Source organism: Stegodyphus dumicola, chromosome 2 (assembly GCF_044657685.1).
Source record: "Stegodyphus dumicola isolate Sdum_Otavi_A_Nest chromosome 2, ASM4465768v1".
NCBI classification, from domain to species: domain Eukaryota; kingdom Metazoa; phylum Arthropoda; class Arachnida; order Araneae; family Eresidae; genus Stegodyphus; species Stegodyphus dumicola.
The window spans coordinates 212,873,756-212,901,540 of record NC_140769.1 but is presented as its reverse complement, the minus strand read 5'-3'; the positions used below and the strand labels follow the sequence as shown (position 1 = coordinate 212,901,540).

At 32.7% G+C, this 27,785-nt stretch overlaps 1 long non-coding RNA gene across 1 annotated transcript; it reads left to right on the top strand.

Moving 5' to 3' along the window:
* The first annotated feature begins 21 nt into the window (after nucleotides 1-21).
* LOC146998835 (uncharacterized) lies at nucleotides 22-27,244 on the top strand. The gene is made up of 3 exons (XR_015039759.1): nucleotides 22-736; nucleotides 14,854-14,890; nucleotides 26,984-27,244. It is a non-coding gene; the product is annotated as an uncharacterized LOC146998835 (long non-coding RNA).
* Nucleotides 27,245-27,785: the final 541 nt, after the last annotated feature.

Genomic DNA, 27,785 nt, shown 5'->3' with positions numbered 1-27,785 from the left:
AACGTTGCTCGTAGCGTCGCATTTCGATAGCTGGAAAATAAAATGCAATAACTTAGCTATTTGTTTATAATTCATGCTGTTACTAGTCATAAATTAATTTTAAACATTAGTAGCCAAGGCTACAGCGTCACCCCTGATCAACTTCTTCGCAACTGAAGACTTTGCACTTTTATTACAAATGCATACGACTTTTCCAGTTTATGGAATTTAACGAACTTTTACAGGTCCTTAGGGGATTGATAAACATGTAGTGGTAAAGGCCCTCGGGTCGAACACTACTTAACGAATAATGATCTCTGATCTCCCCGTTGAATCACTATTATAAATGTTCGTTTTACTTTTCAAACTGTTGCCACCAAATGTTAGAGTCTTGCATTATATTTGAAGAAATTAAATAATGAAAAATTAGAGTAGCTCCTAAACACTATACCATCTGGGGGGCAAGATCTTTTTATTATAAATTAATTTTAATAGAAAAGTTATTTTAACATATGTGCGTTTAAGAAAAAAGAGCAGGGAAAATTTCCCAAAAACGCAAGCACATGAATTTTGGCAGCATAGTTTTGTCGAAAATTGCGCGATTTGGCAACGTTGAAACGTAAAGCTGATTCGCTGGTTGTGTTTGCGCCAATGAACAAATGTGTTATTTACCGTGTGCTTTTCTTTTTAAAAGTTCCGAGACTTCAATGGATATTGATGCGGGTGATGAAGAAGAACGCTTCAAAAGGCTTGCTGTGTATGTATTCACTTATATATATATATTTTCAAATACACAAAATATTGGTAAAAGTTTACAATTGGGTGCCCCTTGTTTTTTGGCGATTCTTTTTTTGATGCCAAGATCGGCACCAGGAAGGTACAATTTCTTGATGGTCGCTACACAAAACAAAAATAAGAAGTCAAAGAATTGTACAGACTCTGTGTCCATGAACACATTGATCTGTTTTCACTTAAAAAAAAATCCTAGAATTGCACAAACTAGGCATTGCGCACTGCCTTAAATTTGCCCATGTACACATCAATCTATTTTCATTTAAATAAAATCAGGAAGCTAAAACAGAGTTAAAACTATCATGGTAACCAGAAGTAAGGTTTCATCGCCAAAATTTAAAAAAGTTGTCGTGAAGCGAAGGGGCACTCAGTTCTACGCTAGAGCGAAAATATTTATATTCGTGATCTGTTTGTATGTAGGAATTCAATATACAATTAAAGTAAAATGTTTGATATCCAAATGTAATCGAATATGTGTAGTTTCCTAAAAAAGTGCCAGAATATTTAAATGTGCGAAACTAAAAGTATAAAATGTTAGTTTCCTTGAATTATGCGTTTTCTTAGTCTTCATTTTACAATAAATCCAGATGTTAAGTATAAGTTCAAAAATAGGCTGACTATATTTTCGTCATGTCACATGTTATATTAAGTTGACCATTATTCTTCAGAACTGTATGTTTAGCTTAAAATGCTCGTTAAAAATGGGACAAAATGCCATAATGCACAAAATACCTTAGATGGAGCTCACACTGTAAATAAACTAGAAACTCTTAAATTTGTTATTAGTTTGCAAGTAGAAAAAGGGAATTTTTTAGTAAAATTTTTGGTGAATCTTCGGATTATGGTAACTTGGGGAAACTTTGGCGACCATCCCTGCTACAGCAACCTGCTAGTTTTTTTTTTTTTGGATGCCATTTTGTTTTCACGAAGTAAAGCCATGTTTTATTTTATTTTTTTTTTTTACTCAAAATTTTTTCCAACAATCTGCTAGCCGAATTACGCTTATGCTAGAACTTTTATGGAACAAAAGTGCTTAATCATGACGAAGATTAGGTGCGAAATTGGGAGGAAGTGTAGAATCGCCCACTGCTTGCTGCGTTTTTAAGAATTGCATATACACGATATCTATGTACACATCAACCTATTATAACTTAAAAAAAATCCCAGAATTGCACAAAAATGGCATTGTGCACACTTTGGTATTGCGCACACAAAAATGACTTTATCCATGTACACATTGACCTATTTTCACTTAAAAAATAAAAATTAAAAAAAAAAAAAATTACAAAAATCCAATTCTTCTTACTCTTGTAAAAAGCACCAAACAAATAAGTGGGCGATTCTGCACTTTAGCAGCGAAATTGTTTCTAAGTGCTTATTAGCTAAAATCCTGTTTGGAATTTTCCGGAAAATGTCACATGACATGTCTCATGATCTCTCATTTCTCTGAGACAAAATAATCTGTGATTCAAACTGTGTACTTCTCAGATTATTGCTAAAATCCTAGCTAGTAACCTTTATCACCTTACCAAAATGTCACCAAACTACCTGTTACCATGTTCCAAAGATTAACCAAATTTTTGAAATGATCTTTCTGAAAATTTCTAAAATCATGTATTTAACAGCTTTTGACACTATAACATATTTTCTGAAGCAGGGCAGAATTTGAAAGGTGAAACCTCTTGGAAAACACACAAAGATGTCTTGTAGAATATAATACAGTATTATCAATTAATTACATAACTGCTTTTCTCTTACTTGAAGCAGAACTTTACTAATCTTGTGAGATATTTAGTCCAAGACAATTTAATTATAATATTGGGTACTTTTCCATTTCGCCGGCGCAAATCTCGCCAAGCAGACTTTATTGGCAGCAACATACAGTATACACATAAAAAATTTAACCAATGTTAGTTTTAAGAATTTTTTATTTTGAAGGCATAAGCATTTTAGTATGGTTTAAAATTTTGTAAAAAACCAATAAATAAAGACAATAAATTTGTAAAAAGACATTAATTTAAGAATTTACTTTGCTTTCATCCTGATTCGCCGGTTCATATCACGTGACCCCAAGTGATCTTATCTCATGTAAACTACGCTACAAAAATATAATTCTCTCAGTAATTATCTACATTAATTTCAAGTTAAATCTTATGGAATATAAGTTCAAATGCAAGAATTATTTTAATTCGTACGAATAGCTTACTCAGAAATTATGTAAAACCGCAGTGCTTTACTTCGCTAGTGCATTCTCATTAGATTTGATGAATTTAACCCTTGATTTTCCTTTTCTATATCTTTGCGTTCAGGTGAGTGGTGTGATTGCATCGTAATTAATTACCGCGAATGGTCTTAGGGCAAAAAATTTAACTATCTTGTAAAAATTCTATGTAATTGTATGTCAGTATTGAAAGAAACAATCAATCTGATAAGAAATGGCTGCGACTTGTTTTGAAAATGAAGGGTAAAAGTTTGCCAGCGAAGATATTCCGTTTGGCATCAGTTGTACCATTATTGGCGACTTTATCGTTTGTGCCGGCAAAACGGAAAAGTACCTAATATTATTTTTCAAACTTAGGTATATTTATATTGTAATAGATGAGTAAGAATTAAGGATACAGTGGATATTTAGCTGAAATATGCTAATCAGCCTAAATGCTACTATTTATCCAGTAATGTTAAATATTTAGGAAGAGAAAAATTTCCACACTTTTTTTTAATAATTCAGGATCTTTATTGATTATTTATAATGGGGATATTTCCATTCTATTTTATTTCTTTCTTCCTGTTAAATAGTCTTAAAATTTGTTTTAATTAAAAATAAATAAAAGTTGTAGATTGATAGAAGCTTTCCGTAATGTGAAACAACCTTTCCATGAATACGTTTCTTCCCATAATGTTATGCAATTGCAACTTTAAAATATTAGATTATGTTAATTAAAATTTGGGTAAAATCCTATAAGAGCCCTTGCGACAAACTGGGAGAGTGCAGAATCACCCACTGCTCCGCACGTTTCTCAAAATTGCCAACTTGAAAATAGCAAGTAAAAAAATTGGGGTAGAGTAGACTTTAAGGTACCCCTTGTATTATGGTGAAGTTGTTGTTTGATTTATCACCAAGTTGTTGTTTCATTTATGGTAGCCTGAGTAGTTGAATGTTATGGAAACTTTATTGTGACATAATCAGGTGCATGATTCTGGGAAATTTTGAATCATGGGATGTTTTGTAAGCGTTTTTGTGGTGTGTGTTGGTTTGATTCTTTAGACAGTAGAATGGCCGAATGTAGTAAGATTAATTTGAAGTTTCTGTACAATTTGGAGCAAAAGGGGAAAAGAGCTTTAATTGACTGGTGTGTAAATGTAGGTTTACTTAGTAGCCATTATAAGTGTTTTGTATGTAGGAAGGATATGCGTCTAGTCGAACGTAAAAATCGTTTAGATGGATTTGAATGGGTTTGTAGGAAGAAAAGTTCAGATGGTCACTATGTGAAGTGTTCGATCAGAAAGAGTACCTGGTTTGAAAAAAGTCATTTGAGTATGATTGATATTTTGATTTTTACGTGGCTCGGGGTGTACGAAGCGAACTCGAAAATCATGGTAAGTGAATATTTGCTTTTGGTAGTGCTTAAATATATAACTTGTTTTTTCTTTTCTATGTTATTTTATTTTTTGGTTTAAAATGTATTTTATTGAGATTTTGCATTTTTTTCCCCTATATTGTAGAATTTGGTGCTCCTTTGACTTTTTAAGTGTAAATATATCAATGTGTACATGGACAAAGTAAAGGGAGTGTGCAATGCAAGTTTGTGCAATTCTGGGATTTTTTTTAAGTGAAAATAGGTCGACGTGTACATGGATAAAGTTAAAAGAGTGCACAATGCTATTTTTGTGAAATTCGGGGATTTTTTTTTTTTTAAGTGAAAATAGATCGACGTGTACATGGATAAAGTTCGTGAAATAATGAAGTATTTATGACCTAAAGGGTATCAAAATTTACAAAAAAAAAAAAAAAAAAAAAAAAAAAAGAAGCTTAATATTGATTTGTTTGCCTTATTAAACATTTCTCTCAATGCAAGTTGTTTAAGTTGCTCCGTTTGTTGCGCTAATACATTCTCTTTAATTCTGTAGACAGGCATAATCCTTTGCTTAGTTACATTGTTGAAGTCCTGTAACTGCTGTTTCGAGAATTCCGATTAATTTGTCAATCAAAATTTTCTCGTTGTCAGTAACTTCTCTGTCACTTTCTTCACTATCAGTAGCGTATTTTCTGGATCTAGAACTATACTACAGATTTCGCCATTCATTAATTGATTGATGATTGAGAAGGATTGTCATCACAATGAAAACTTCTTTTATATCATCCTCATTTATTACAGCTTGTCCACATTTCTTTACAAAATCCGTTAATTGGAAAATTTCGCCTTTGTTTTGCTATATCCGAAAACCTTTAAAATTAGTGGCTATCATCATCAAATTTAGCTATCCTTCACTGTACATATTTGGCTATGCATCATGAGCTTGGCGACTAACGACAAGTTGTTCTGTTAAATTTTATCTTGCTTCTATCACGCACTGAGACAATTATGCCTGAATTATATTAGTTTTGTTATTTATCATACTTATGTCTATTTCTTTCACGTGCTTAAGGCTTATTAGAGTTCTGAATAAATAAATTCCCACATATATTTCAGCCTTATTGAAGGCCGGCGCTAGATATCTTACCGCCTGATGCAGTCTCTGTGGGTCCTAAATTCTCCGAGTCTCTGCAGCCATACGAGCCCTGGTGCTGGTTCTGGGTTTATGTGAATAACAAATCAATTATTCTTAATTCAAATAGCCATAAATTTAATCTTTGAGTCTATGAGTATCATCAACAAAATCTATTTTTATCACATGGAAAGAAATGTTTGGTAAATGTTTCCTCGTAAAAATTTTTTTAGCACATTTAACTTAAATCTGTAATCATCGCCAAGCGTAATGTCAACATATAAGGTTACCATACACCTTTATTATTCAATTACTAACAAGAAAAATTGGGTACTTTTCCGTTTCGCCGGCGCAAATCTCGCCAAGCAGACTTTATTGGCGACAACAGACAGTATACACATAAAAAATATTAAAAAAATCTTAGTTCTAAGAATTCATTTTTTGAAGGCATAAACATTTTAATATCACTTAAAACTTTATAAAAAGCCGATAAATAAAGACAATAAATTTGTAAAAAGACATTAATTTAAGAATTTACTATGCTTTCATGGTTCAAAATCCTAATTCGCCGGTTTATATCACGTGACCCCAAGCTATCTCATCTCACGTAAACTACTCTACAAAAATCTAATGCTCTCAGTAATTATCTACATTAATTTCAAGTTAAATCTTAATTTGGAACACAAGTTTAAATGCAAGAAATATTTCAATTCGTACGAATAGCTTACTTAGAAATTATGTAAAACTGCAGTGCTTTACTTCGCTAATGTATCCTTATTAGAATTGATGAATTTAACCCTTGACTTTACCTTTTCTATATTTTCGGCTTCGGGTAAGAGCTGTGATTGCATCCTAATTGACTTAACTACTGAAAATGGCCTTAGACATAAAACTGAACTATCTGATAAAAATTCTATGTAATTATATGCCAGTATTGAAAAAACCAATCAATCTGATAAGAAAAAGCTGCGACTTGTTTTGAAAATGAGGCGTAAAAGGTTACCAGCAAGAATATTCCTTTTGGCATCGATTGTACCATTATTGGCGACTTTATCGCTTGCGCCGGCAAAACGGAAAAGTACCAAAAATTGTTTAGGCATCGCTACATGAGTCATTACTGAAGTTGTCATGTTTTGATAAACATGCGGTGATGAAAGGAAAGTATAATAAATAATGATTCCCAAGGTTGGCGTCAGATCAATGATGTATCTATGTGGAATGTTTCAGTTTGAGATGTGTACCATAAAGCGGATACGCAGGAATGAAACCAAGTTACTGATCCTGATCGTACATATTTATGCTAAAAGTTTTGTTTCTTCAATAACAATGTATTTCATTTAGTGTCAAAGTGAAATTAAGAATTGGCACACTCCAGATGTTTTATTATGCTCGGAGGGGGGTGGAATCAAATGTGCATGCGTAAAACTTAGGAGAAAAATGTTGTTGGTGGTTTTGAGGTCTGGATTTTAGATCATTTCGGATAATGGACGTCTGGATTTCAGACTTTGTACTGAATTTCTTATTTATTTTGATTAATATAGCAATTGGATTATATGGATGATCTTTAACTTTGTTAGAGATTTCTTGCTGGTAACTTTATGCTTTCTTGACTACTGTTATTATAATGACTTTTGAAATTGCTTGTTTTCATGAATGTGTTTGATTGATTTAGAAATTCTGAATTTTCATCCACAGAGAACCCGTTGGCGCCGTTGCTGTTTTACTCGCCAAGTTCACCTATGGTTGATGGGCGTTGGTTATGAGATATTAAAACACATGGAAGTAAGCCGCGTAAACATGATATTTAAAGAATATAATCAAAGTAATTAAAGAATAAGTAACATAAATTCACGTTAGCAGAGAAAACAATATATTAAGCATACGAAAGTGAAAATTCAAAATTAACTGGTTAAACACGATGCACGAAAATAAATTTGTATTTAATTCAAGTTAGCACAGAAAACAATATGTAAAGCTTAATGGAAGTAGAAAAATCATGTAATATTAAACTTTGTAATAATGACCCTTTTTCTTGGCAATTTCTTGGGAAAATTGAGATCTGTCTTTGAATATCTTTCAGTATTATAAAATTCCAAAATATTTATGTTTTTAACAGTGCAGTTTCTAAAGAAATTGTGAATTTACGATTAATATCTTCATTGCATAATTTTAAAGTACTTCCAAAACTACGATTGAAAATCCATTATGATCGCATAAATGAAATGAATAGATATTCTCATTTAAATAGAAACTTAATTGCAACTGATTACATAAAAGTTTTTTTAGTAATAAATTATATTCTGCTCTGACTTATTTTTTTAAATTTTATGTATATGTTCATGTATTGCACGAAAAAACCAACATATTAACTTTACATTTGGCATATCGATTTTTATTAAGACTTGCTTTTTTGCATGTAACCAGGGTTCATAGCGGTCCTTATAAGTGCTTATAAGTCCTTATATTTGAAAATAAAATATAAAGGCCCTTATAGGTGCTTACTTTTTCTTTAAAGCCCTTATTTTTTTGTTTTTAGTGCTTATTTTTTGCTTTTAGTGCTTTTTTTTTAATGAACGCGCTATTTTCCCCCTACCAAAGCCGAAACTAAATAAACAACTTTTCTTAATATTGAATGTCAGGTGGTGAATCATACTCCCGGAAATAGCTTTTCCCCCTTTCTCTGCATTAACATAACCTTTGGTGCGCACAAAGAGTACAGACAGGTGCCCGTCGTTATATTGGTCAAAGAATTGCGAAAGCAGTAGAAAATTTCGGTACATTCGGCATTCTTTTCCTCTCACCCAAATACTATACACGTTTAAATTTCTATCCAGATCTTAATAATTTGCATTCTCGTTCCGCTTGGTCAGTTCATATTTGTGTTTATTATGATCATTATGCTTATATTATGAGTATATGTATGAATGTTTATAATAACAGTTGCAGTAACTGCTGAAGTATAGTAAACTTCCAAAAATGGTTGTATTTTAACACAGCGTTTTAGGAATAATACTCGGAATGGCTTAAATAAAGGGAAAGTAATCGAATAGTCAAAATAATTTAATTTTTTTTGGCCAATACATTATATAGTGCGAAGATTGGGAGGTTCTCCCCTTTCTCCGCAAAATCTCAAATATTGAAACTGTTACAAGTTCGCTGCAAAACAAGCAACGGACTTTTTTTTTTTTTTTTTGTCACTTTCCAATCTGGATTGAATAGGACTAAAAGTTCTGTGGTCTACCAACCCAAGCGAAGAATGATTCTATTGCGGAAATTTAACGCCGTCTGTTGAAAATTAGAATGAAAAACACCCCAGTTACTCATATTTAGTTCTTTATTCTCCCAATTTCAGCAGCTGTTGATTCCGATTGCGTAATATCACGTAGGGAAGAATTATGGCACACGTATTGTGCAATAACGTTTGCGATATTTCGCAGAGATAATTAATTAATTAATTTTGATGTTCTGTTTGAGATTTGTTTATGAACACTTAAAAGAGTTTTACTGTGCTTGCTAAGCAGAATATTTTTCAGTTCCATTGGTTTATTTTTATATGATTCACATATCAGAATGTCAAAAGCATTTATTTAGCGGAAAAATCTAAAAAGTGGCTACAGTCAACCCCCCCCCTCCGCTCCTCTTTTTCAAGTTACGCTCAACTGTCCGAATATTCGCCAGTTTCCAAGTATGCGGCTTAGTTAAGCTTTTACTGTTAAAGGATGACTGCATGAAGCAAATTTCTGTCTTCTGATTTCAGAAATGTTCCTCTTTTTTACTTAAATTACTTTGCTTGCAATATCTGTTAAGAGAAAACTGATATACAATGAAAATTTAGAAAATATTCAGAATTTAGATTTAAATTATTTAAATATTAATATGAGTGGAAAAATAAATTGTATTTATTATTAGGTTCCAAGCAAATACAATAAATATGCCTTATTATTATTTATTTTCTCTATTTTGAACTGAAATTTCATCATTAAATCTTGTAATATAGTTTAGTTCTGCATAGTTTTTTTTTTTTTTTTTCCTCTCATTGTAAACTAGTTCTGTAAATTGAACTGTTATTTAAAATTTAAAGGGAAAAAAAAAAGTAATTATTTTCCATGGTTGAGGTAATGCTTATTCTCTCTTAATAAATACTGCATTTCTCATATTTTAAATTACAAGTCTAATTAAGGTTATGCAGTTGTGTATAATGTCATTAGACAGGTGCTTATTTTTTTTCTTAAAATGTGCTTGAAAAGTGCTTATTTTTTTAACTAAAATGTGGCTATGAACCCTGTGTAACTCATAACGAGAACCAAGGAATATATCATTTTTTGTGCACTGCTTTGCAACTGATATACAGCTCATCAGCAGCTAAACAGTAAAGTGACTGAACTCTGGTAGTTTAGTTAGCCAAGCTAATGGGCAAGTTGTATGATTGTTTTCATGGTATTCCCAATATGTAACGTGGATTCAAACCAGTGTCCTTCAGAAAGACCTCCTTGAAGGCATCTTTTCTTTTAGGCAGATATCTCTCCCATGCTTTTCCATAATTTAAACAAACCCAAATGATGTATGCTGCTAAAAATTTTATTTAAAGTCCATATTTAATAACATTACAAAAATTGCAAATATGGTCCAAGTTAGATCATTTTTAAATGCATATATTTATTTTAATTACACTAATTGTATATATTTATTATATGAATATTTTAAATGTCCATTTTATCATTAATTATTATTAATATATTTATGGACAACATTTCTTTTTTGATTGTTCTGTCCAATGTATCCTTGATTTTAATTTCACATTTAAATTTTCACACCATAATTTTATAAGTCTTCTGAAATTTAGTCACAATTTCACTCAATTTAACCGCGTAGTTCACAAATGCAGCATAAAAACTATGTTAATATCAGTCACCAAGGATGTATGGATTAGGTTTTTCATGCATAACCATGAGTTTTTGAGTATCCATAAAACTATTCTGTCATTTTAGAGAATCAATAATACTTTTTATTTCAGTTTAATCATCTCTTTGTGTGTCACACCTGAAATCTTCTCAAATGTTATTGTTTTGTTTATTTCATGCTTATGACTGCATAAGAAGACTTAAGTGAAACAAATGTGTCACAAGCAGTGACACTGAGATGTTATTTCACATATAACTGAGAAGTACAGCACTAATTAGCACTGTAATTGTTAAAGAAAGTATCCTGGCTTGTAAAAAGCTTCGTTGCATGTAATGTGAACTTAATAACTTTATCATTTTAAAATTAAGAAGGGTTTGTGTGTACTTAATTCAATATACAAAGCATGTGAGAGCTAGCTGAAAAAGGCATGCTTTTGTGAATATTTTCTAGGGTAAATAGGATCATGGAAAACCACGAAAATGTCACAAAATTCACAAAACACATACGAAAAAAATAACCTGCACAACCAGCTCGTTTTTCAGGATTTGAGCCGAGATTGAACTACCACTATTCAGCCTTCTTAACCACTCGTAGGACTAAATATGTAATATGTAATATCATGTAATCAAAAGTTAACTATGTGTTGTGTAACAGGATTGCTTTCTCAAGTATCGAGGTAGGAAATACTTAATCTATTCTTTTTTTTAAGTGTTTGGTCATGGTATTATTCATTACATGTACTTTCCATAATTCATATAGAATATTAATATTTCTACTACAAGTGTCTTTTTTAAATTTTTAAGTGTTTTGCTTGTTGATATTCTCAAAATTGTATCTGATAATTAGTATAATAGGTATAAATACAGTAGACATATATAATCGATCAGGAGTGGCTAAACTTTATGTCAGTGAGAACCACAACTGCATATTTACATCATAGGTGAAGTAGGTTTCAGACAGCAAGAAATGTCGATTCCAAACAATCATTCAGTGACAGTCTTAGTTCAATAAGAGCCATGTGCCTGTAATAAATTAATGAATGCATGACTTTTAATACATCCATTTTACATAAACAGTTTTTCAATGTTATTTTTATCAATTTACTTGTAAACAGTTTAAAGCATTTTATGTTGAAACAACTGCCTGTCTTTCATAGTATATTTGACAGTGCCAATAATTTTCAGTATTGAAATTCTATTCAGTAGCATTGTTAATAAAACTTTTGAAGAGTCATTTGCATTTGGATTCATTACACAAGTAGTGGTTTGCTAATTTTGATGACTTTGAGTATCCATAAAACTATTCTGTCATTTTAGAGAATCAATAATACTTTTTATTTCAGTTTAATCATCTCTTTGTGTGTCACACCTGAAATCTTCTCAAATGTTATTGTTGGAAAAGCATTAACAATATATTATCTGGTTAAAGTTTTAAGCCATAAATATTGTTTTTCTCATAATTTTAGATGACCATACCAATAATAAAAACATTACTTAATTAATTATTTAAAATGCATATTTTGGCAGGTGATGAAGTCAAAATATTTTATCGGTTGGAAACCTCATGATTCTGTGTGCTTAACGCTACGTTAACAGCCATGTTACCAATTATCATTAACCCCTCTCCCGCCATATTTTCTTCCACAAACTAGCATCTGTCACCGAAAACTTCCTTTATTATATGAAAATATTTCTATCTATTTGTTAAAAGTTCATAAATAATAACGTGAAAATACAAAAAAAAATAATAATAAATAAGTGAAGAATAATTTAAATTGGCAAATGCGAACAATGACGGTGATAATTCAACAAAATGAACGTTAGAGGAATGGTTGCAACCTTCTTACAAGCGAATAGGTTGAATCTGCCGGATTACCAGGTTTGAACTATTATCGCCAGAGTTGGCGATGTTTACATTTGCCGGGTTCTTTGCGGAAGTGTTCCGAAATTCTAATTAGATGTAAACAAATTTCATTTAATAATAATTAAATGCCGTGTAAAGCTTCAAACTTATTTTTTTTTTAACTAATACTTAAAAGATCTAACATTGTGGTTCTCAACCTATTTTGCCCTATTCCACCCCTTTCACCATTGCTAGAAGATCATTCCCATCATGCCCTTCCTTTTCAGTACTTGAAAAATGCATATATATATTTATTTAGATTGCTTTTGAACTTACTTTATAAATTAAACCAAAAAAAGTACAGAAAATGTTGGTATATACCAGGATTCGAATAAAAATAGTTTTTTATATTTATAAACCACAGCTGCCAACTCTGCTTTTTCTTCTGGTCTCCTGGTAGATCACCAAATCTCGATAAACTTGTCTCAGTTGCAACAAACAGGGCGAAAAGAATGACCGGGGTAAGAAACGTTTTTGTTATTATTTTGAAAGGAAAAATCAGTGACAAGATCTTACTTACCATTGTATCATTCATCAAGAAGCGCTTTGTGCTCGACATTTCCAGAAGAAATTTGCAAAGTTATGGAATTCATAATTATATTATTGTTAACCTCATTATTACTACAGCTTTTAATCATCGCCAGTTTAAAGAATTTTTAGTTGAAATGGAGAGCGAGTACTCAGATCTTCTGCTGAATAATAAAGTGCGTTGGTTATCAAGAGGAAATGTTTTGAAATGTTTTGCATCCTTATTAACAGAAGTTAAAGCATTACTCCTTGAAATGAGTGTTTATAATCCAGAACTAATGAATGATCAGTAGATCCAAAAATTTTATTTTATGGTAGACGTTACATCTCATCTAAATCAGCTTAATCAAAAAACTATAGGGAAGAGGTGTGTGTGATTATGGCAAAGCCTCGAGGGCTATCTGCCTAAGAGGAGGGATGCCTTCGTGGAGGACTTTCTAAGGGAAACTGGCTCATTTTTAACACGTTACACATGGGGAAAACCACGAAAACGCCCATGCAGCCAGCCCGTTCGCGGGATTCGAACCTCCTATAGGGAAGAGGAAACACAATTTTTCTGATGTTGGAAGAAGTTATTTCATTTGAAAGCAAATTATCTCTTTCTGCTCAAGATTTTTGAAACAGAAACTTTGGTTCACTTTCCAAGCCTGTTGAAACATTCTCAAGAAAATAGATCTAATATTGACATTTGCCATTTCAAAACAACAGTTTTATGACAGAAGTTTTTCTCAGCAGGTTTCAGGAATTCTGAATCAGCAAAGCAACATTAGCCTTTGTTAAAAAACCTCTTAATACTAGTGCAACGGAATTGCATTTCTCTGTTTAATATTCACATTGGCAACTCTGAAATCAATTGCTGAATTTAAAAAAAAAAAAAAAAATTATGAAACTTGAAATTTGAACATTTTAAGTGCTGATGTAGAAACATTGGAGAAAAATAAATGTGTGCTTAGTTCACAGCACAAGTAATCTGGAGAAGGAAAACATGTGGAATAATATTATTCCCGACTCATGTAATCAGCTTAAAAAACTAACGTTTGATGTTTTTCTTATTCGAGTCTACATATTCATACGATCAATAATTTTCAAGCATGAACTTTTTGTCAAGAGTAAATAGAGAAGTCATCTTATTCATGAAAACTTGTAATAAGGCTTAAAATGAAAAACAACATACAAAATGCAAACTTTTCAAGAAGATGCAAGGCCATTGTTTACATTAGTGTTTTGTTAGTCATTATTGCGATTCAAGTTTTTCAATATATTGCAATTCTCTTTTATCAATAAAATAGTATCGTTATTAAGTATAATATCAAGTTTTATTCGACATATATATATAGTTTAACTAAGACTTAAAAACTGAAATATTGAGTTAATTTTAGGGAGTGTTGTGGAGCGAAAAAAGATGTAGTGTTGAGAAAGGTATAAGATGGTTTGGACATATGCAGAGAATGAATGGAAGAAGATACTTGAAAAGAGAATACAAGTATTAATAAATACAGTGCTGAACTGTTGATAATTGACTCTGTTGACTAATGAGTTTGCCTTCACTGGCCAAAGGGATATAAAACTGAACTGAGAGCAAATTGTGTGCCATCTCAAACCTTTTCTGCTGCATGTACTATGCCCTAAAAGGCTGAATTGTTATTATGCCCAACAGTGTTATGTTGTTATATGTAAAGATTTTAAACAATTATTTTTTTGTAACTGTTTCTGAAATTATTAACTTAGTGTTTTATGTTCAGTTTCAGCAGTTTTCTTAGTGTTGATTAAAGAGTTACTGTTTATTACATTTGCTATTCCTTATTACTGCACTAAAGGCTATGATTCTGTATACATTAATTAGCAGCATGTTTAAATTCTTAGTTAAAGGTCTTCAATTTAGTTTCATAATTATTTATTGTATACCTTCTTCATATTCATCTTAAATTTCAGAAGAAATTTACTTCCCAGTTTAGTCCTTTGAAGCAACTTATATGTAAATATTGTATAGCATATTCTGTTATGTACTGACTATTGAAATGCATTTTTATTTCTTTTTTGCAGGACATTTTGCAGTTTGAAGTCTCTATGTACTACTGAGGTAAAAAAATTCTTTTATATCTAATCTGAAAATGAAATATTTTTTCATAGGCAATAAATTCAGTTCTTGACAACTGCATTCTAAATTAGAATTTTAAGCACATGTGAGAAAACAGGAAAGTGCTTTCCAGTATTTAATTTTAAAAAAAGTTGAATTTTTATTTTCAGAAATCATCTTAAATTTATTTAATAAAGATCATGGCAAATGATTCCAAAATTTTTGGTGCATGTTTTACTTGTCCCCAGAACTTTCTGAGTTGTCCTGCTGTGGATAATTTCTACATAACCACTGAATTTCTGTGATTCTGATTAATTCAGGCTCCTAAGAACTTGATGTTTGTGTCATTATTTGATTTTTAGGAAAGTGATTATTCTAAACCTCATGTTTATAAAAAAATTTACTGTAGTTTGAAAATATGAGGCTTGGATGATAATATCAGCGACTCTTTTAAATATAAGCTACAACTTGCTTAAAAGTATCTTATGCAGTTAATGCCACTAGATACCTTTCAACATAAAAAACATCTTCAGAATTATTTTTATTTCTTGCATTTGCTGCAAACATGAAAGAAAAGAAAAATCTTATAATTAAATTTTGTTGCTGTTAAATATTTCTGTAGTAGAAGATAAGCATGTTTAATTTATAATACTTTTTATGTATTGTTTGACATATTTAGAAGTATTAAATATGTATATGATGCACAATTTTGAAATCTACAAAATAAATTTTGTTGTATATAAAATTTAATTATAAATATTGAAGTAAAATAACAGACAATAACATTGCAAAATTAAAAATTTACTCTTACAAACACTTCAAAAAAGTGAGAATAAAATGCATTAAAAATTTAAGCAATATTTTTTATAATTTAAAAAAGTATCTCTTCATATAGTATTAATAAATACAGTACAAAGTTCGAAATCCGCACTAGCTGATTCCGGATTTGGGATATTTCCAAATCCTGTGGGGGGCTGTAAAGTAATGTTGCTTTCTTACATTAAATTCAAACAAATAAATTTGTAACAAGTTTTTATTTTTAAGCAATAATATAATCACCCTCGTTATCAGCAACCTTTTGCCATCTAGTATGCAGATTTCAATCCCAGATCAATAAAAATCAATTGGTTTTTGAGTAAAATATCTCAAGATGGCATTTTGGACATCATCAAAATTTTGAAATTTTTTGTTACTAAGAAAATGTTGTAGGGATTGGAATAAATGGAAATCCGAGGGTGCGATATCGGGCGAATATGGTGGGTGAGGCAGTACCTCCCACCCCAATTCATTATGTTTTTCCAGTGTTCGTCTTGCACAGTCGTGTTGCAGAATGACGCCTTTTCCGTTGACAATGGCCGGATATTTTCCAATTAAAGATTGGTTCACTAGATCCAATTGTTCAGAATAAAGGTCTACATTAACAGTTTTTCCAGATTTCAGCAATTCAAAATGAACAATTCCACGAATACTCCACCAAATACCCAGAAGTGCCTTTTCGGGATGTAAACCCTTTGTAACCCCTATTAAAACTGCCTTTTGAGTTTTGGATTATCATATAGGACTTATTTTTCTGTCTCCACTAATCAAGCGATCAAAAAATGGTTCTGTATGGTGCCGTTGAAGCAATACATTGCGTGTGATGGATAGGTTGGCCTTGTTCTCTTCGGACAGATTATGGGGGACTCAAACACCTGCTTTGCTTATTTTTCCATTCTGCTTTAAATGTTTTTGGTCGACCAAGGTTGGTTAAGAGTGTTTGACAGTTCCTCGATTGTTTGACATTGATTTGCGTCCACTTCTGCCCTTAGCATGTTGTTGTCTATCGTTGTTGTCGACATGCGTAGAAACGACATTACTTTTTGGTCCCCCTAATAATAGATCATCAATTTAAATCTGGTAAGATGGCATGCAGAAATTATACAATTAAAATTATGAAATTGTAATTTATGAAATAAAGAACAATTATGATCTAAAGGGTATCAAAATTTACAAAAGAAAGCTTAATATTTGTTTACTTTATTAAACATTTCGTTCAATGCAAGTTGTTTAAGATGCTCCCACAAAAAATTCAAAAAGTTCCTTTTTCTTTTTTCTTGTGTCATATACAGTGGACTTTCCAATGCCATACTCCTCACATAATTTTAAGACGAATATGCCTGTATGCATTTTTTGCAGCAATTCCACATTTTGTTTAATGGACTTCTAAACATGGTTTCGCTTTGTAGATCCCTTTTGTAACTCCAGAATTGGAAACTCTTTTCGACATAATCGAAAGTTCAAGCTTAGTTTTTATAAAATTTCTGTAATAATAACAGTCTGCGAAAATTAATAAACTGGGTCAAATTAGAAGGTCAGGGAGCAGCGCAGTCTGCTACATTAATTTAAAATGCCTTAGAATCAGTAATGATAATTTTAGCCTAACTTAATAGCGTGTGTTATACGTTATTGGCTATGTATCACAAGATTGGCAACGAAACCCAAGTGGTTTCGCTAAATTTTGTCTTGCTCCTATAGCGTTCTGAATTAAGCCTGAATTGTAATAGTTTAGTTTTTTACTATACCTACGTTTATTTCTTGCACATGCTTCAAACTAATATGAGTCCTGAATAAATAAACTCCCACATATATACTTAAGGCTTTATCTAGGGCTGGCGCTTGAAACCGCCTGGTATCGCCTCTACAGGTCCTAAATTCTGCTGCAAAGCGCTTTTGTAAGTTCTAAATTTTAACCATGCCTAAACTTTGGATCCCAGTGCTTTCCCTAAATCATAAATACTTCTCATCCCTTAATTTTGACACTCGGTGCTTTCCCAAATTCCAAAAATTTCAACTTCCCTAAATTCTGCCGTCCAATACACACATATCTATAGTGCAGGACGGGTTTAAAAATTTTGCTTTTAATTTTTAGCCTATTATTATGTTTTTTTTTATATGTATGTATATAGGCATAAATAAATGCAACAAAATAAAGAACAAGGTTATAAGGTATTTCTCCCGCCTTCCTAGCATCCCTTCGTGGTATAGTGGTTCTGCATGCTGAGCCGGTATTGTCAGAGGTCCGTGGTTCGATTCCCAGCAAAGGCGTTGTTAATTTTTCATCTTGCATGCTTCCAGAAAAAAATACCTAATGTCTCTAAAGTGGCGCCCGAACTAAAAGGGTGTTTCATGAGGATTCTCTGCGCCCAGGATTTGGCGATTGGGTCCCCTAAAAACCTCAGTCGCCCTTTCAAAAGGGGAGTATGTAAGGTATTTCTCGTGCCTTCCTAGCATCCCTTCATGGTGTAGTGGTTCTGCACGCTGAGCCGGTATTGTCAGAGGTCCGTGGTTCGATTCCCGGCGAAGGCTCTGTTAATTTTCATTTTGCCTGATTCCGGAAAAAAATACCTAATGTCTCTACCAGGTATAAAATATGAAAGAAAAAAATCTTAAATATACAATGTTCATTAATGTATGTATATGTATATAATATCAATATAAATGTTAGGTTCTGAAGCAATTAGAAAATTTTTAATTACGCATACACACACATATATATATACATTTTATAAGCATATATAAAATAAAGCGATTTTTAAATTACTTATATGGTTTGTTGTGGTTTATTTAAATATAGCAAAGCACTCGACGGCTATCTGCCTAAGGGTAAGGATGCCTCTGTAGAGGACTTTCTAAGCAAAACTGGATCGTATATGCGTTATACATGGGGAAAACCACGTAAACGCCCATACAACATGAAAATGGATTGTCTGGTCCGCACTTCTTAAGCAGAAGTATCACCAGAGCCAATAGGCTAAGGAAATTTTCAATTTTGGAGCAAGAGCTCAAAGATCAAATAATGCCAATTAGAATTTTTGAAAGACCTAGTTAGAATTTTGAGGTCTTCTGACTAGGAGATGTGTTGGCCTCGCCAACGTCTTTATTGAAAAAATACATTACATAGCATGTTTTTATATTTACAAAACAAATTATTTTTTGAACATAAATTGAGTTATACAATGCAACATAGAATGATAGGAAGAACAAAGTAAAGAATCAATATTAAGTATTACAATAATTAAATGATTAATAACATGGCAAATAAAAGTACAAAGATATTACATGATACGATTGAATTTACAAGTACAGATCTAATTCATTGTGATATGAGTATTCCAATATAAGTACAATAATATTATATAATACAATCAATTTATAAGTACAGATCTGATTCATTATGGTATATGTATTCCATAAAACTTGATAACAAAGATCGTCCCTTGTCGTTCTTAATTAGTTGTTTTAGAGTTTCTAAAGTTATATTTTGTTTGAAAATTTCTCTACGTTTTGTTGATACACTGGAACAGTCTATAATCATATGAAGTGCATCTGCGGATTCACTACCACATTGACACTTGCATGTAGATTCCTTTAGTTTGAATCTGTTAATATAAATCGGAAAGGCTCCGTGATTAGTGATAACTTGATTTAAAAAAAATCACTGAAATGCCGTTTCTCCGAAACATTCGGTAGAAGTGTGAACGTTTGTCGTTCTGATGCTATTACTCATAGGGATCTTGCAGTCTAGGTACGTGTTCGAGTAAATCCCTTGTTTGGCTAGCTCGTCGGCTTTTTCATTGCCGGCAGTGCCTTGGTGTCCTCTTATCCAATGAAGCTTTGCTTTTGTAAAAGCCAGTAATTTCTTTATGGCGATAATGTTCTGATTATAGATATTGTATTTATGGATAGACTTTAAAACAGCCTGGCTATCCGAATATATATGCGCAGGACTGGGGTGTGATTTTAACCATAGTAATGCCGACTTTAATGCTAAAGTTTCAGCTTGATATACTGTACTAGTCTTATCCAGTTTAAACATAAATTGATCGTGACAAACTCCATTCATGAAGGAACAGAAGCCAGCTCCAGTGCCGTCTTCACTTTTTGAACTGTCCGTATAAATTTCTAAACCTTTATTGATTGGAGGCTTGTTGTCCCATCCGAAGACTTGAATATGAGCTGGATGAGAATGCCATTTAGGTACTGGGAATTCAATCTGATCCCGTGAAAGTTCTAAGTCCTCATATTTAAAGTCAGTCCATCCTCGTTTGGTACGTTGGATGATGCTTTCCATGTCCAATTTAAGATCAAGCGGCATAATTCCAGCAATCACTTGAAGAGCTGCAGTAGGGGCAGTCTTATAGCTTTTGGTCATTGCAAGAAGTGCTATGCGTTGTATAGAGTTTGTTTTGTTTCGCATTTTTACCGTAGGTGGGTACCACCAGGCAGGACATGTGTTTACTATGGTACGCTCTATTGCACGTTTATAAAGTTCTTTCAGAACTGGTTTGGGCATCCCAAGTAATCTAAGAAGATTGTTCATTATTTTACAAACTTTAGATTTAATATAATCTAGATGAGGTAGCCAGGTAAGGCATTCATCTATGACTATTCCAAGATATTGAATGGATTTTTGTTGCTTAATGGTATGATCGTTCATCTTTATTGTCGGTGCTGAATAGGCTGCACCACGCTTTTTGATTGCTATAAACATAGACTTTGACTTTTCGGGAGAGAATTGAAGTTTGCACTTGAGTGCCCATTCTGATAGTTTTTGAAGCGCCAACTTTGCCTTGGTTTGAATTTGCATATGCATAGATCCTGTTACTAGGAGTGAAACGTCGTCCGCATAAGCTTGGATGTGGATTCCATCTTCAAATTCGAGTTTTAAAGCTATATTCATTACTATATTCCAGAATAGTGGTCCAGAGTTGGATCCTTGTACACATCCTTTTTCTTGTTTTATGGAGTATTGAACATTATTTATTTCATAGATTATATGTCTATTATCCAATAAACTTTCAATAACTTTATAAATATTTAGAGGACATCCCAGATTGCGGAGTTCCTGTAGTAGGAACGGCCACCAAATATTGTTGAATGCACTCTTGATATCCAAAGAGATAACGTTGGTGTAATTATTATTACGTCGGTTTGCTTCTATTTGTGAGACTATGTTGTCCTTGATGGCATCTGCTGAGCATTTTCCCGCCGTGAAGCCATATTGTTGTTCACTTAATTTGGAATTCGATACTAAGAAATAAGTCAATCTGTTAGTGATTAATTTATCATAGACTTTACTCCATGCGTTAAGCAAGCAAATAGGGCGGTAAGCATCAGGAAGCTCACCATTTTTTCCTTCTTTTGAGAATAATACTAATTTCGCTGTCTTCCAGCAGTTAGGAAATATTCCTCGACGGAAGAGTTCATTAAGTAACGCTACTTGTAATTGTGGGTTAGCATAGAAAACTTCAGCTATAATTTCTTTAGATATATTGTCCATTCCAGGTGCTTTGCCTGGATTGAGGGATTTGATAGCATTTTCCACTTCTGGAATCGTAAACGGAACATCATTTATTGAATTATATGGATTCCTTAAGTTGTTACGAATTGTCGTATGAAACTCCGTGTCTTCGCTGATTATATCTTTAGGAAAGTGGTAATCCATTAGGAAACGTATAGTTTCTTCTATTGTGGAAGTCTTGGTTTTATCTGGTTTGAGTAACGCTTTTAATTGTAGAGGGGATTGCATAGTCCCCTTAGCAATGTCATAGTGTACCCCGAAGGGTGAACTAGGACTTAGACGCTCCAGATATCTTTTCCAGGTTGTTCTTTTGGCTTGCATAAGCTTTCTTTTATAGAGAGCAAGGTCTTTTTCATAGACTTGCTTATAGTGTGCCCTTAGTTCGTCATCATGAATACATTTGTGATAACGCTTTCTCAAAGCGAGGATTCTTTTTCGTAATATTGAGAGTTCCGGGGTCCACCAAGGGACACCTTTGTGTTGAGTTTTAACATATTTTCCCTTGGCGTGGGTTGCCAAGTCACAGTATTCCTGTATTTTCTGAGTCCACTTAATTATAAGTTGATTAAGATCAACTGTATCTTTAGGCAAGTAAGATTCCATTGAACCAAAAAAGTGACCAATTTTTGCCTTCAGTAAGAGCCAATCCATTTGTGTAAGTTTATATTTGACTCTTTGAGTTGAGCTAGAATGTTGATACGTAATTTCAAAAGAGATATAACAATGATCACTTAAAGTGATACAGTCCATAACTTTCCAATTATGAATGAAAGACGTGGAAGAGATTGATCTGGAAGCTGTAATATCAATCCAGCTCTTTCCCCTTGTGCAGTTGTAGGTAGGGGGACCATCCGGATCGTTTTCAACAGCCAGTCTATGCATTGTTAAGAATTCTCTAAGTGTGCGTTTTCTGGGATCCTTGAAGGGGGAGCCCCAGAGCACACTTTTCGCGTTTAAGTCGCCAAGGAGAAGAAGATCATGTTGATCGTCAAAGTAACGTTCAGCTAAGTTTAACAGAGTAGTTAAATCTGTTAAGTCCGTTATAGGTTGAGTATAACAGTTAAAAATGGTTATTGTCCTATGTTCAATCTTTAATGTAATAACATTTAAAGTAGAAGAAGCGTAAGTATTCAGAACCGTAAGTCGTGGGTTAACCACCACTGTGGCTGTTTTGGGGTGGTCATTTGGAGAAAAAATGTTTGAGTCGGAAAGCCAGACGGCTTGTCATTGATACAGTATGGTTCTTGAATAAAAATCAAGTCGTATTCAAAGATACAAGTCTTTAGTTGTGCTGTTGCGACATGTGATCTCGCTAAATTAATTTGCAACGCTTTTATATTTTGAATAAGTTCTCTAGCCATAATTGATTTTTCTTCGAAGATCTTCAATTTCTAGCTGTCTGCTAGGACAGTCTTTTGAGAAACTTGAGTGCTGCTCGTCAAGGTGCTTATCACTATTCGCATTTCTTTCTGCACAATGAATACATCTTTGGTAGTTATTGTCACAATTTTTGTGGGAATGTCCCACTTCTCCACAATGTCCACATGCCTCTTCTGTTTGGCATTGTTTAGAAATATGTCGGTATTGGCAGCATTTAAAACACTGCGTTGGTCTGATGTATTCTCTTAAATTGAAACGTTCCCAATTAACGCACAGTTTGCGTAACTTAGTAAGTGTTTGAAAACCTCCGGTGAGGTTTCACAAACCCAATGATTTCTGTTCTTATGCTTGATAGGAAATTTAACCTGTAGGCCATCACCATCGATGCCTTCGTTTTGGGCTAAAATGGCTTCCTTAAGTTCTTCCTTAGTCAAGTCCCTTGGAATATCATATATTATAATTTTAGGAAGCCTACGTGTAGGACGAACAATTTGTAGGTCCTTTTTAAGTTCTGGTACAGTATTTATTTCATTTTCTAGCGTCTCTATGTCTTCCGCTTTATTGGTCTCTATTAAGAGACCACCTTTTGCCTCATTTTTAAGTCTTTTCACTCCAATGTGGAGCTTTGTGGGATCAATAGTTTTTAAGAGCTTCTTTCTGATGTTGTCTGGTTTATCCCCTTCATTTGTGGGGTATAAAATAGTGACATGTTGTTTATCTGGTTTTCTCCATGTTTTGGATCGGTCACGAGCTGGACGTTTAAGTACGTCCGCATAAGAGTCTTTAATGTTTGGCGTTTGATGAATTTGTCCTTCCATGTGTGCCATCTCGACACACTGTTCAGTTAGAAGGTTGAACATCAATTGAAATTGATGTCGAATATCAGCGGCTACTGCCTTGTTTATGCCAGAATATGCCAGAATTTGTCAATATTGTCTCTAAGGTGGCAATATATGCCTGTCCTTCTTTGAGAATGTCTTTAGAACTCATTTTGATGTAGGTAGAGTTATTCAACGCTTAACTAAATAAGATGCACTGGGTCTGTAGACCGACCTGGTACCCTGGGGTTCACACCAAGTCAGTAAGTAGTTGGCACTTTTGCTCAGGCTTTCGACCCTCCTTGGAGAGGGAGCCCCCCGACCTTGCCAAGGTACCCGAGCACTGGGAAAGCACGAATGAACAGGTGAAACAAATATTCAAAATTATATCAATTTTGCACATTAATATCGCATTTCAATCGCATACAAATCGTATTTCTAATCGCTTTCCCCGGGGAGCGTAAACGCCCATACAGCCATTCCGTTCACTGGAATGCGAACTCCGGACCGAACTATCACTGTTTAGCGGCTTTACCACTCAGACGCTAATGAACCTTCTCCTCACATATACATGCATATATATATTATAATATTTACATGTAGAACATATGTTATGGTGAAATACCGAAATCTGGAGAATGTCGACTTTCACCGGTGAATGTTGAACATATAAGAATATATTTCTTCTCCGTAATTCAGTCACGAAAAAAAGCACTTGAGACTTAAAATAAGAACTTAAAACACACAGTACATTGAAAATGAGAAAGGAAAATAATAGAAGTTAAAAACTTACTTAATTATACAGTGCGTTCTAAATGAGAAAATAAAATAATAGTAATAAAAAGCTTACTAAATTATGTGACTCAAATCTTATTTATTGCAACAACTTAAACTATTATGACTTCTTATGAACTCTCTTTTCGACCTACACCAGAGCATATCTGTGATTGTCGACATAACACCGGTGAGGGTCCGAATGTACAAGAATGTAATGCAATATTCGATCTTTCACCGATGTATGTGGTAAATGTTGTCATTCTCCGGTGAAAGTCGATATCCTCCAATTTCGGTGTTTCACGGTAACATATACGTACACATTAAATTATTAAATTATATTTGCATGTCGATAAATTATATTTACAGGTTGATCATTGATAAAAAATTATAAAATATTGTACGGAATTACTTCGCTTCCTAGATTTTTCGTAAGCTTCATCATATTTCTAAAACAGAATCTAAGTGGTGATCCCATTTGCAAGCTGTTTATATATCTTATTTTTTCTGCACTGAATTATATTTAGAGAATTATTTCACATGATTATAGCTGAAAATGCAGTTTTACAAATGAAGAATTTAAAGGCAAGAAGAGAATTAGGTCCTTTTCTAATTATTCTTGAAGCATTTAAATTAAGAAAAACAAATGGCAGATTAATAGAGATCACTGAAATAAAGTGCTCATAGAGGACAGATTAATATGCAAATAAATTTTAGTTTTCATTAAGTAAAACAGAATTCATCTGGCTTCTGTGAGAAAGGAATCAATCCAAGAAACTATTTTTCTATTTTCGCAATCATAATTTTTTAAAAAAATATTCAAAGAATTCATATTCAAACATTGCAGTCTATTATAATCAGTAATAATTACCTAAAATGCAATTTTAATCAATATTAATTCTCATTTTCTCTTTGATAACCCCTCTTTAGAGTTAAATAGCAGTCACAGCATTTTTCGGCTACATTTTCCTTTATAATATGCTTACGTTTTCATTTACAACTTTTAATACTCTGGGAAAATTTCAGTATGAGAACCCAGAAAATTATTCTTAGTGATGCTAAGATTATTGATCATTGTCATGCCGCTGTGCTTCAAAAGAAATCCTATTATTTAAAGGTTCATATCCTTAACCTTCCGACGTTCATATCCTGGCCTTAACATTACATTCATATCCTGACCTAAAAATAAAAGCTGCGAGTCAGAATTAAAGGGGTTGCTCATAGGCAACCTTAGTTAAAAAGAAGTTAGAGGAAATGTTAATCAATGCATAATATTATCTTTTGAATTAAACACTAACACACTATTTGATCAAGTTCAAATAGAAAACAGATATTCGGCATTTGATTTGAAAACAGATTAGACTTGCAAACAGATATTCGGCATTTGTAAAGAAAATAAGGATGAATCAATATGAGTTTGTTTTCTGATTGCAAAACCATCTTAAGATACTATCGGATTTAATCTTTAAATTATTCCAATAATATTCAGAATAGTGGGGAGCCACTATTCTTAACTAAAATTCACTAACGCAAATCCTATTTTGGGTTGAAATGATTTTCATTAATTACGTTTTAGAATCTATTAGGTCATTTTTTTATAATACGCCGAGAGGTATTTTTGAAAATGAGCAATGCCTTTTGCCAGGACTCGAACCTGAACCTCTCGAATACGCGCCTAGTGTGCTAACCGTCACACCACAAAGGCATACTGGAAGGAGAGAGAAAATACATTATCCCTTTTAAAGGGCAAATGGAAATTAGGAAACCCGATCGTTAAATCCTGGTTGTGAAGAATCATCGTTCACAACATTTTAGTTCGAGCGCCACTGTAGAGTCATTAGGTTATTTTAAAGGAGCTGTGAAAAATGTGCAAAGGAGTCGCCGGAACTTGAACCTGCACCTCTCGAATACGCGCCGAGTGTGCTACGGTTACACCACGAAGGCATGCAGAAAGGAGGGAGAAAATACCTTATAACGTTAATGAAAAAATACTAAAAATATCTAAAAAGTTAATTTTTTAATTACCTCAGTTTTTGTACTGATAAATGATAAACTATTATAATATGAAAGAACAAAAGGAATAAAATTAATTATTTACTGATATTTGAGAACTCACTTTTTTACTTCCTTGTACGAAGTAAGTTGTAAATAATGAGACAGACAGTGAACGAAGTAAGTTGTAAGTAAATCAAACGAAGTAAGTTGTACTTTTGTAAGAAGTGTCGCAGCCATGAAAATTTTCGGGTATCATATTTCAATGAAAATACACATATATTAACTGCTATCAGATACAATGAACAATGTTTTTGCATGACATCTGTAGGTAAGAACAGAATAAAGGACTCTTTTTCCCAAAACGGTTTGCAAAAAGGATTTAAAATGGATTCAGGACAGATTTTTTTGTGATGTCTAGATGTACGTATGTAAGTATGTAGCTCGCATAAATCAAAAACGAGTAGACTCAAAACGTTGAAATTTTGTATATGATATAACATGTAGTTGTGCACCTACCTTTTTGGTTGGATTCGGCTGCACCAAAAGTGTATAAATAAGCAAATATACCCACTTTGTAACTCAGCTGCGTGAGCTCAGTTTTTTTTAAAAATAATTTTTATATATTGGTAAATTGTGCATGTTTTGCTTTAAAAATGATTGAATTATGTTGTTCTTATCTCCCAGTTAAAGTTCTTATGCCTTTAGTTAATCTGCATGCAATAGTTGTAGAATTATTAGCTATTTAAAAGTTTTTTAAGTGCGGCTAAGCCTAATTTTTTTTTACTATAGCTGCCATATTTGTTTGCATTTGAAACTTAGCGAAATAGTGAATTCAGTTTCTGCACTTTCAGTGTCTTTTTGCCAAGTGGGACCCAAAGTAAAAGTTTTGTGCACCGAAAAATCTGCCTTCTTGTCGCTGGCATAACTACTTGTTTTTGCGTAGAAACAATAATTTTAATTGTAAAAATTGTTTTTTTTTAATTGTTTTAATTGTATTTGGTGTTTCAAGTCTCTATATTTTGCAATTTTTAATAAAGCTATTTTGAGGTTTTATGTATTTTTGTCTTGTCGCAAAGTGAGAATTGAATTAATTGAAAGAGAAAACTATCTCTAATGAGAGAGGAAATAAGTTTCAATGAAATGCAGAAAAAAAATGTGCGTATAATTTAATATTCCGCGCAAGGGAAGTCGTGGTCTACATATCAGACTTTTTAATGCTGTGCTTACAACAAATCGTTTGAAATAGATTTTGACAAGTAAATATAGCAGTACAAAATTGGGTGTGTTTCATTCACTATATGCGTAAAGTTCTTGATATTATCTATATCCATCACATTTAGGAGCTCACTTTCAGTTATATTAATACCAAATAATTCAGTGAAATACTTAAACCAGCTAATTTAATAAAAAAAATTCACACTTGTATTTTCGTACACTGAAAATTTTCTTATCCGTAATATAAAACACAGCACAAGAAATAAATATTTTGCAAAACAGACAATATATATATATATATATATATATATATATATATTAATATTTAATAAGAATAAATCTTATTATGCAAATTTGAAAGGTAGTTCTGAATATT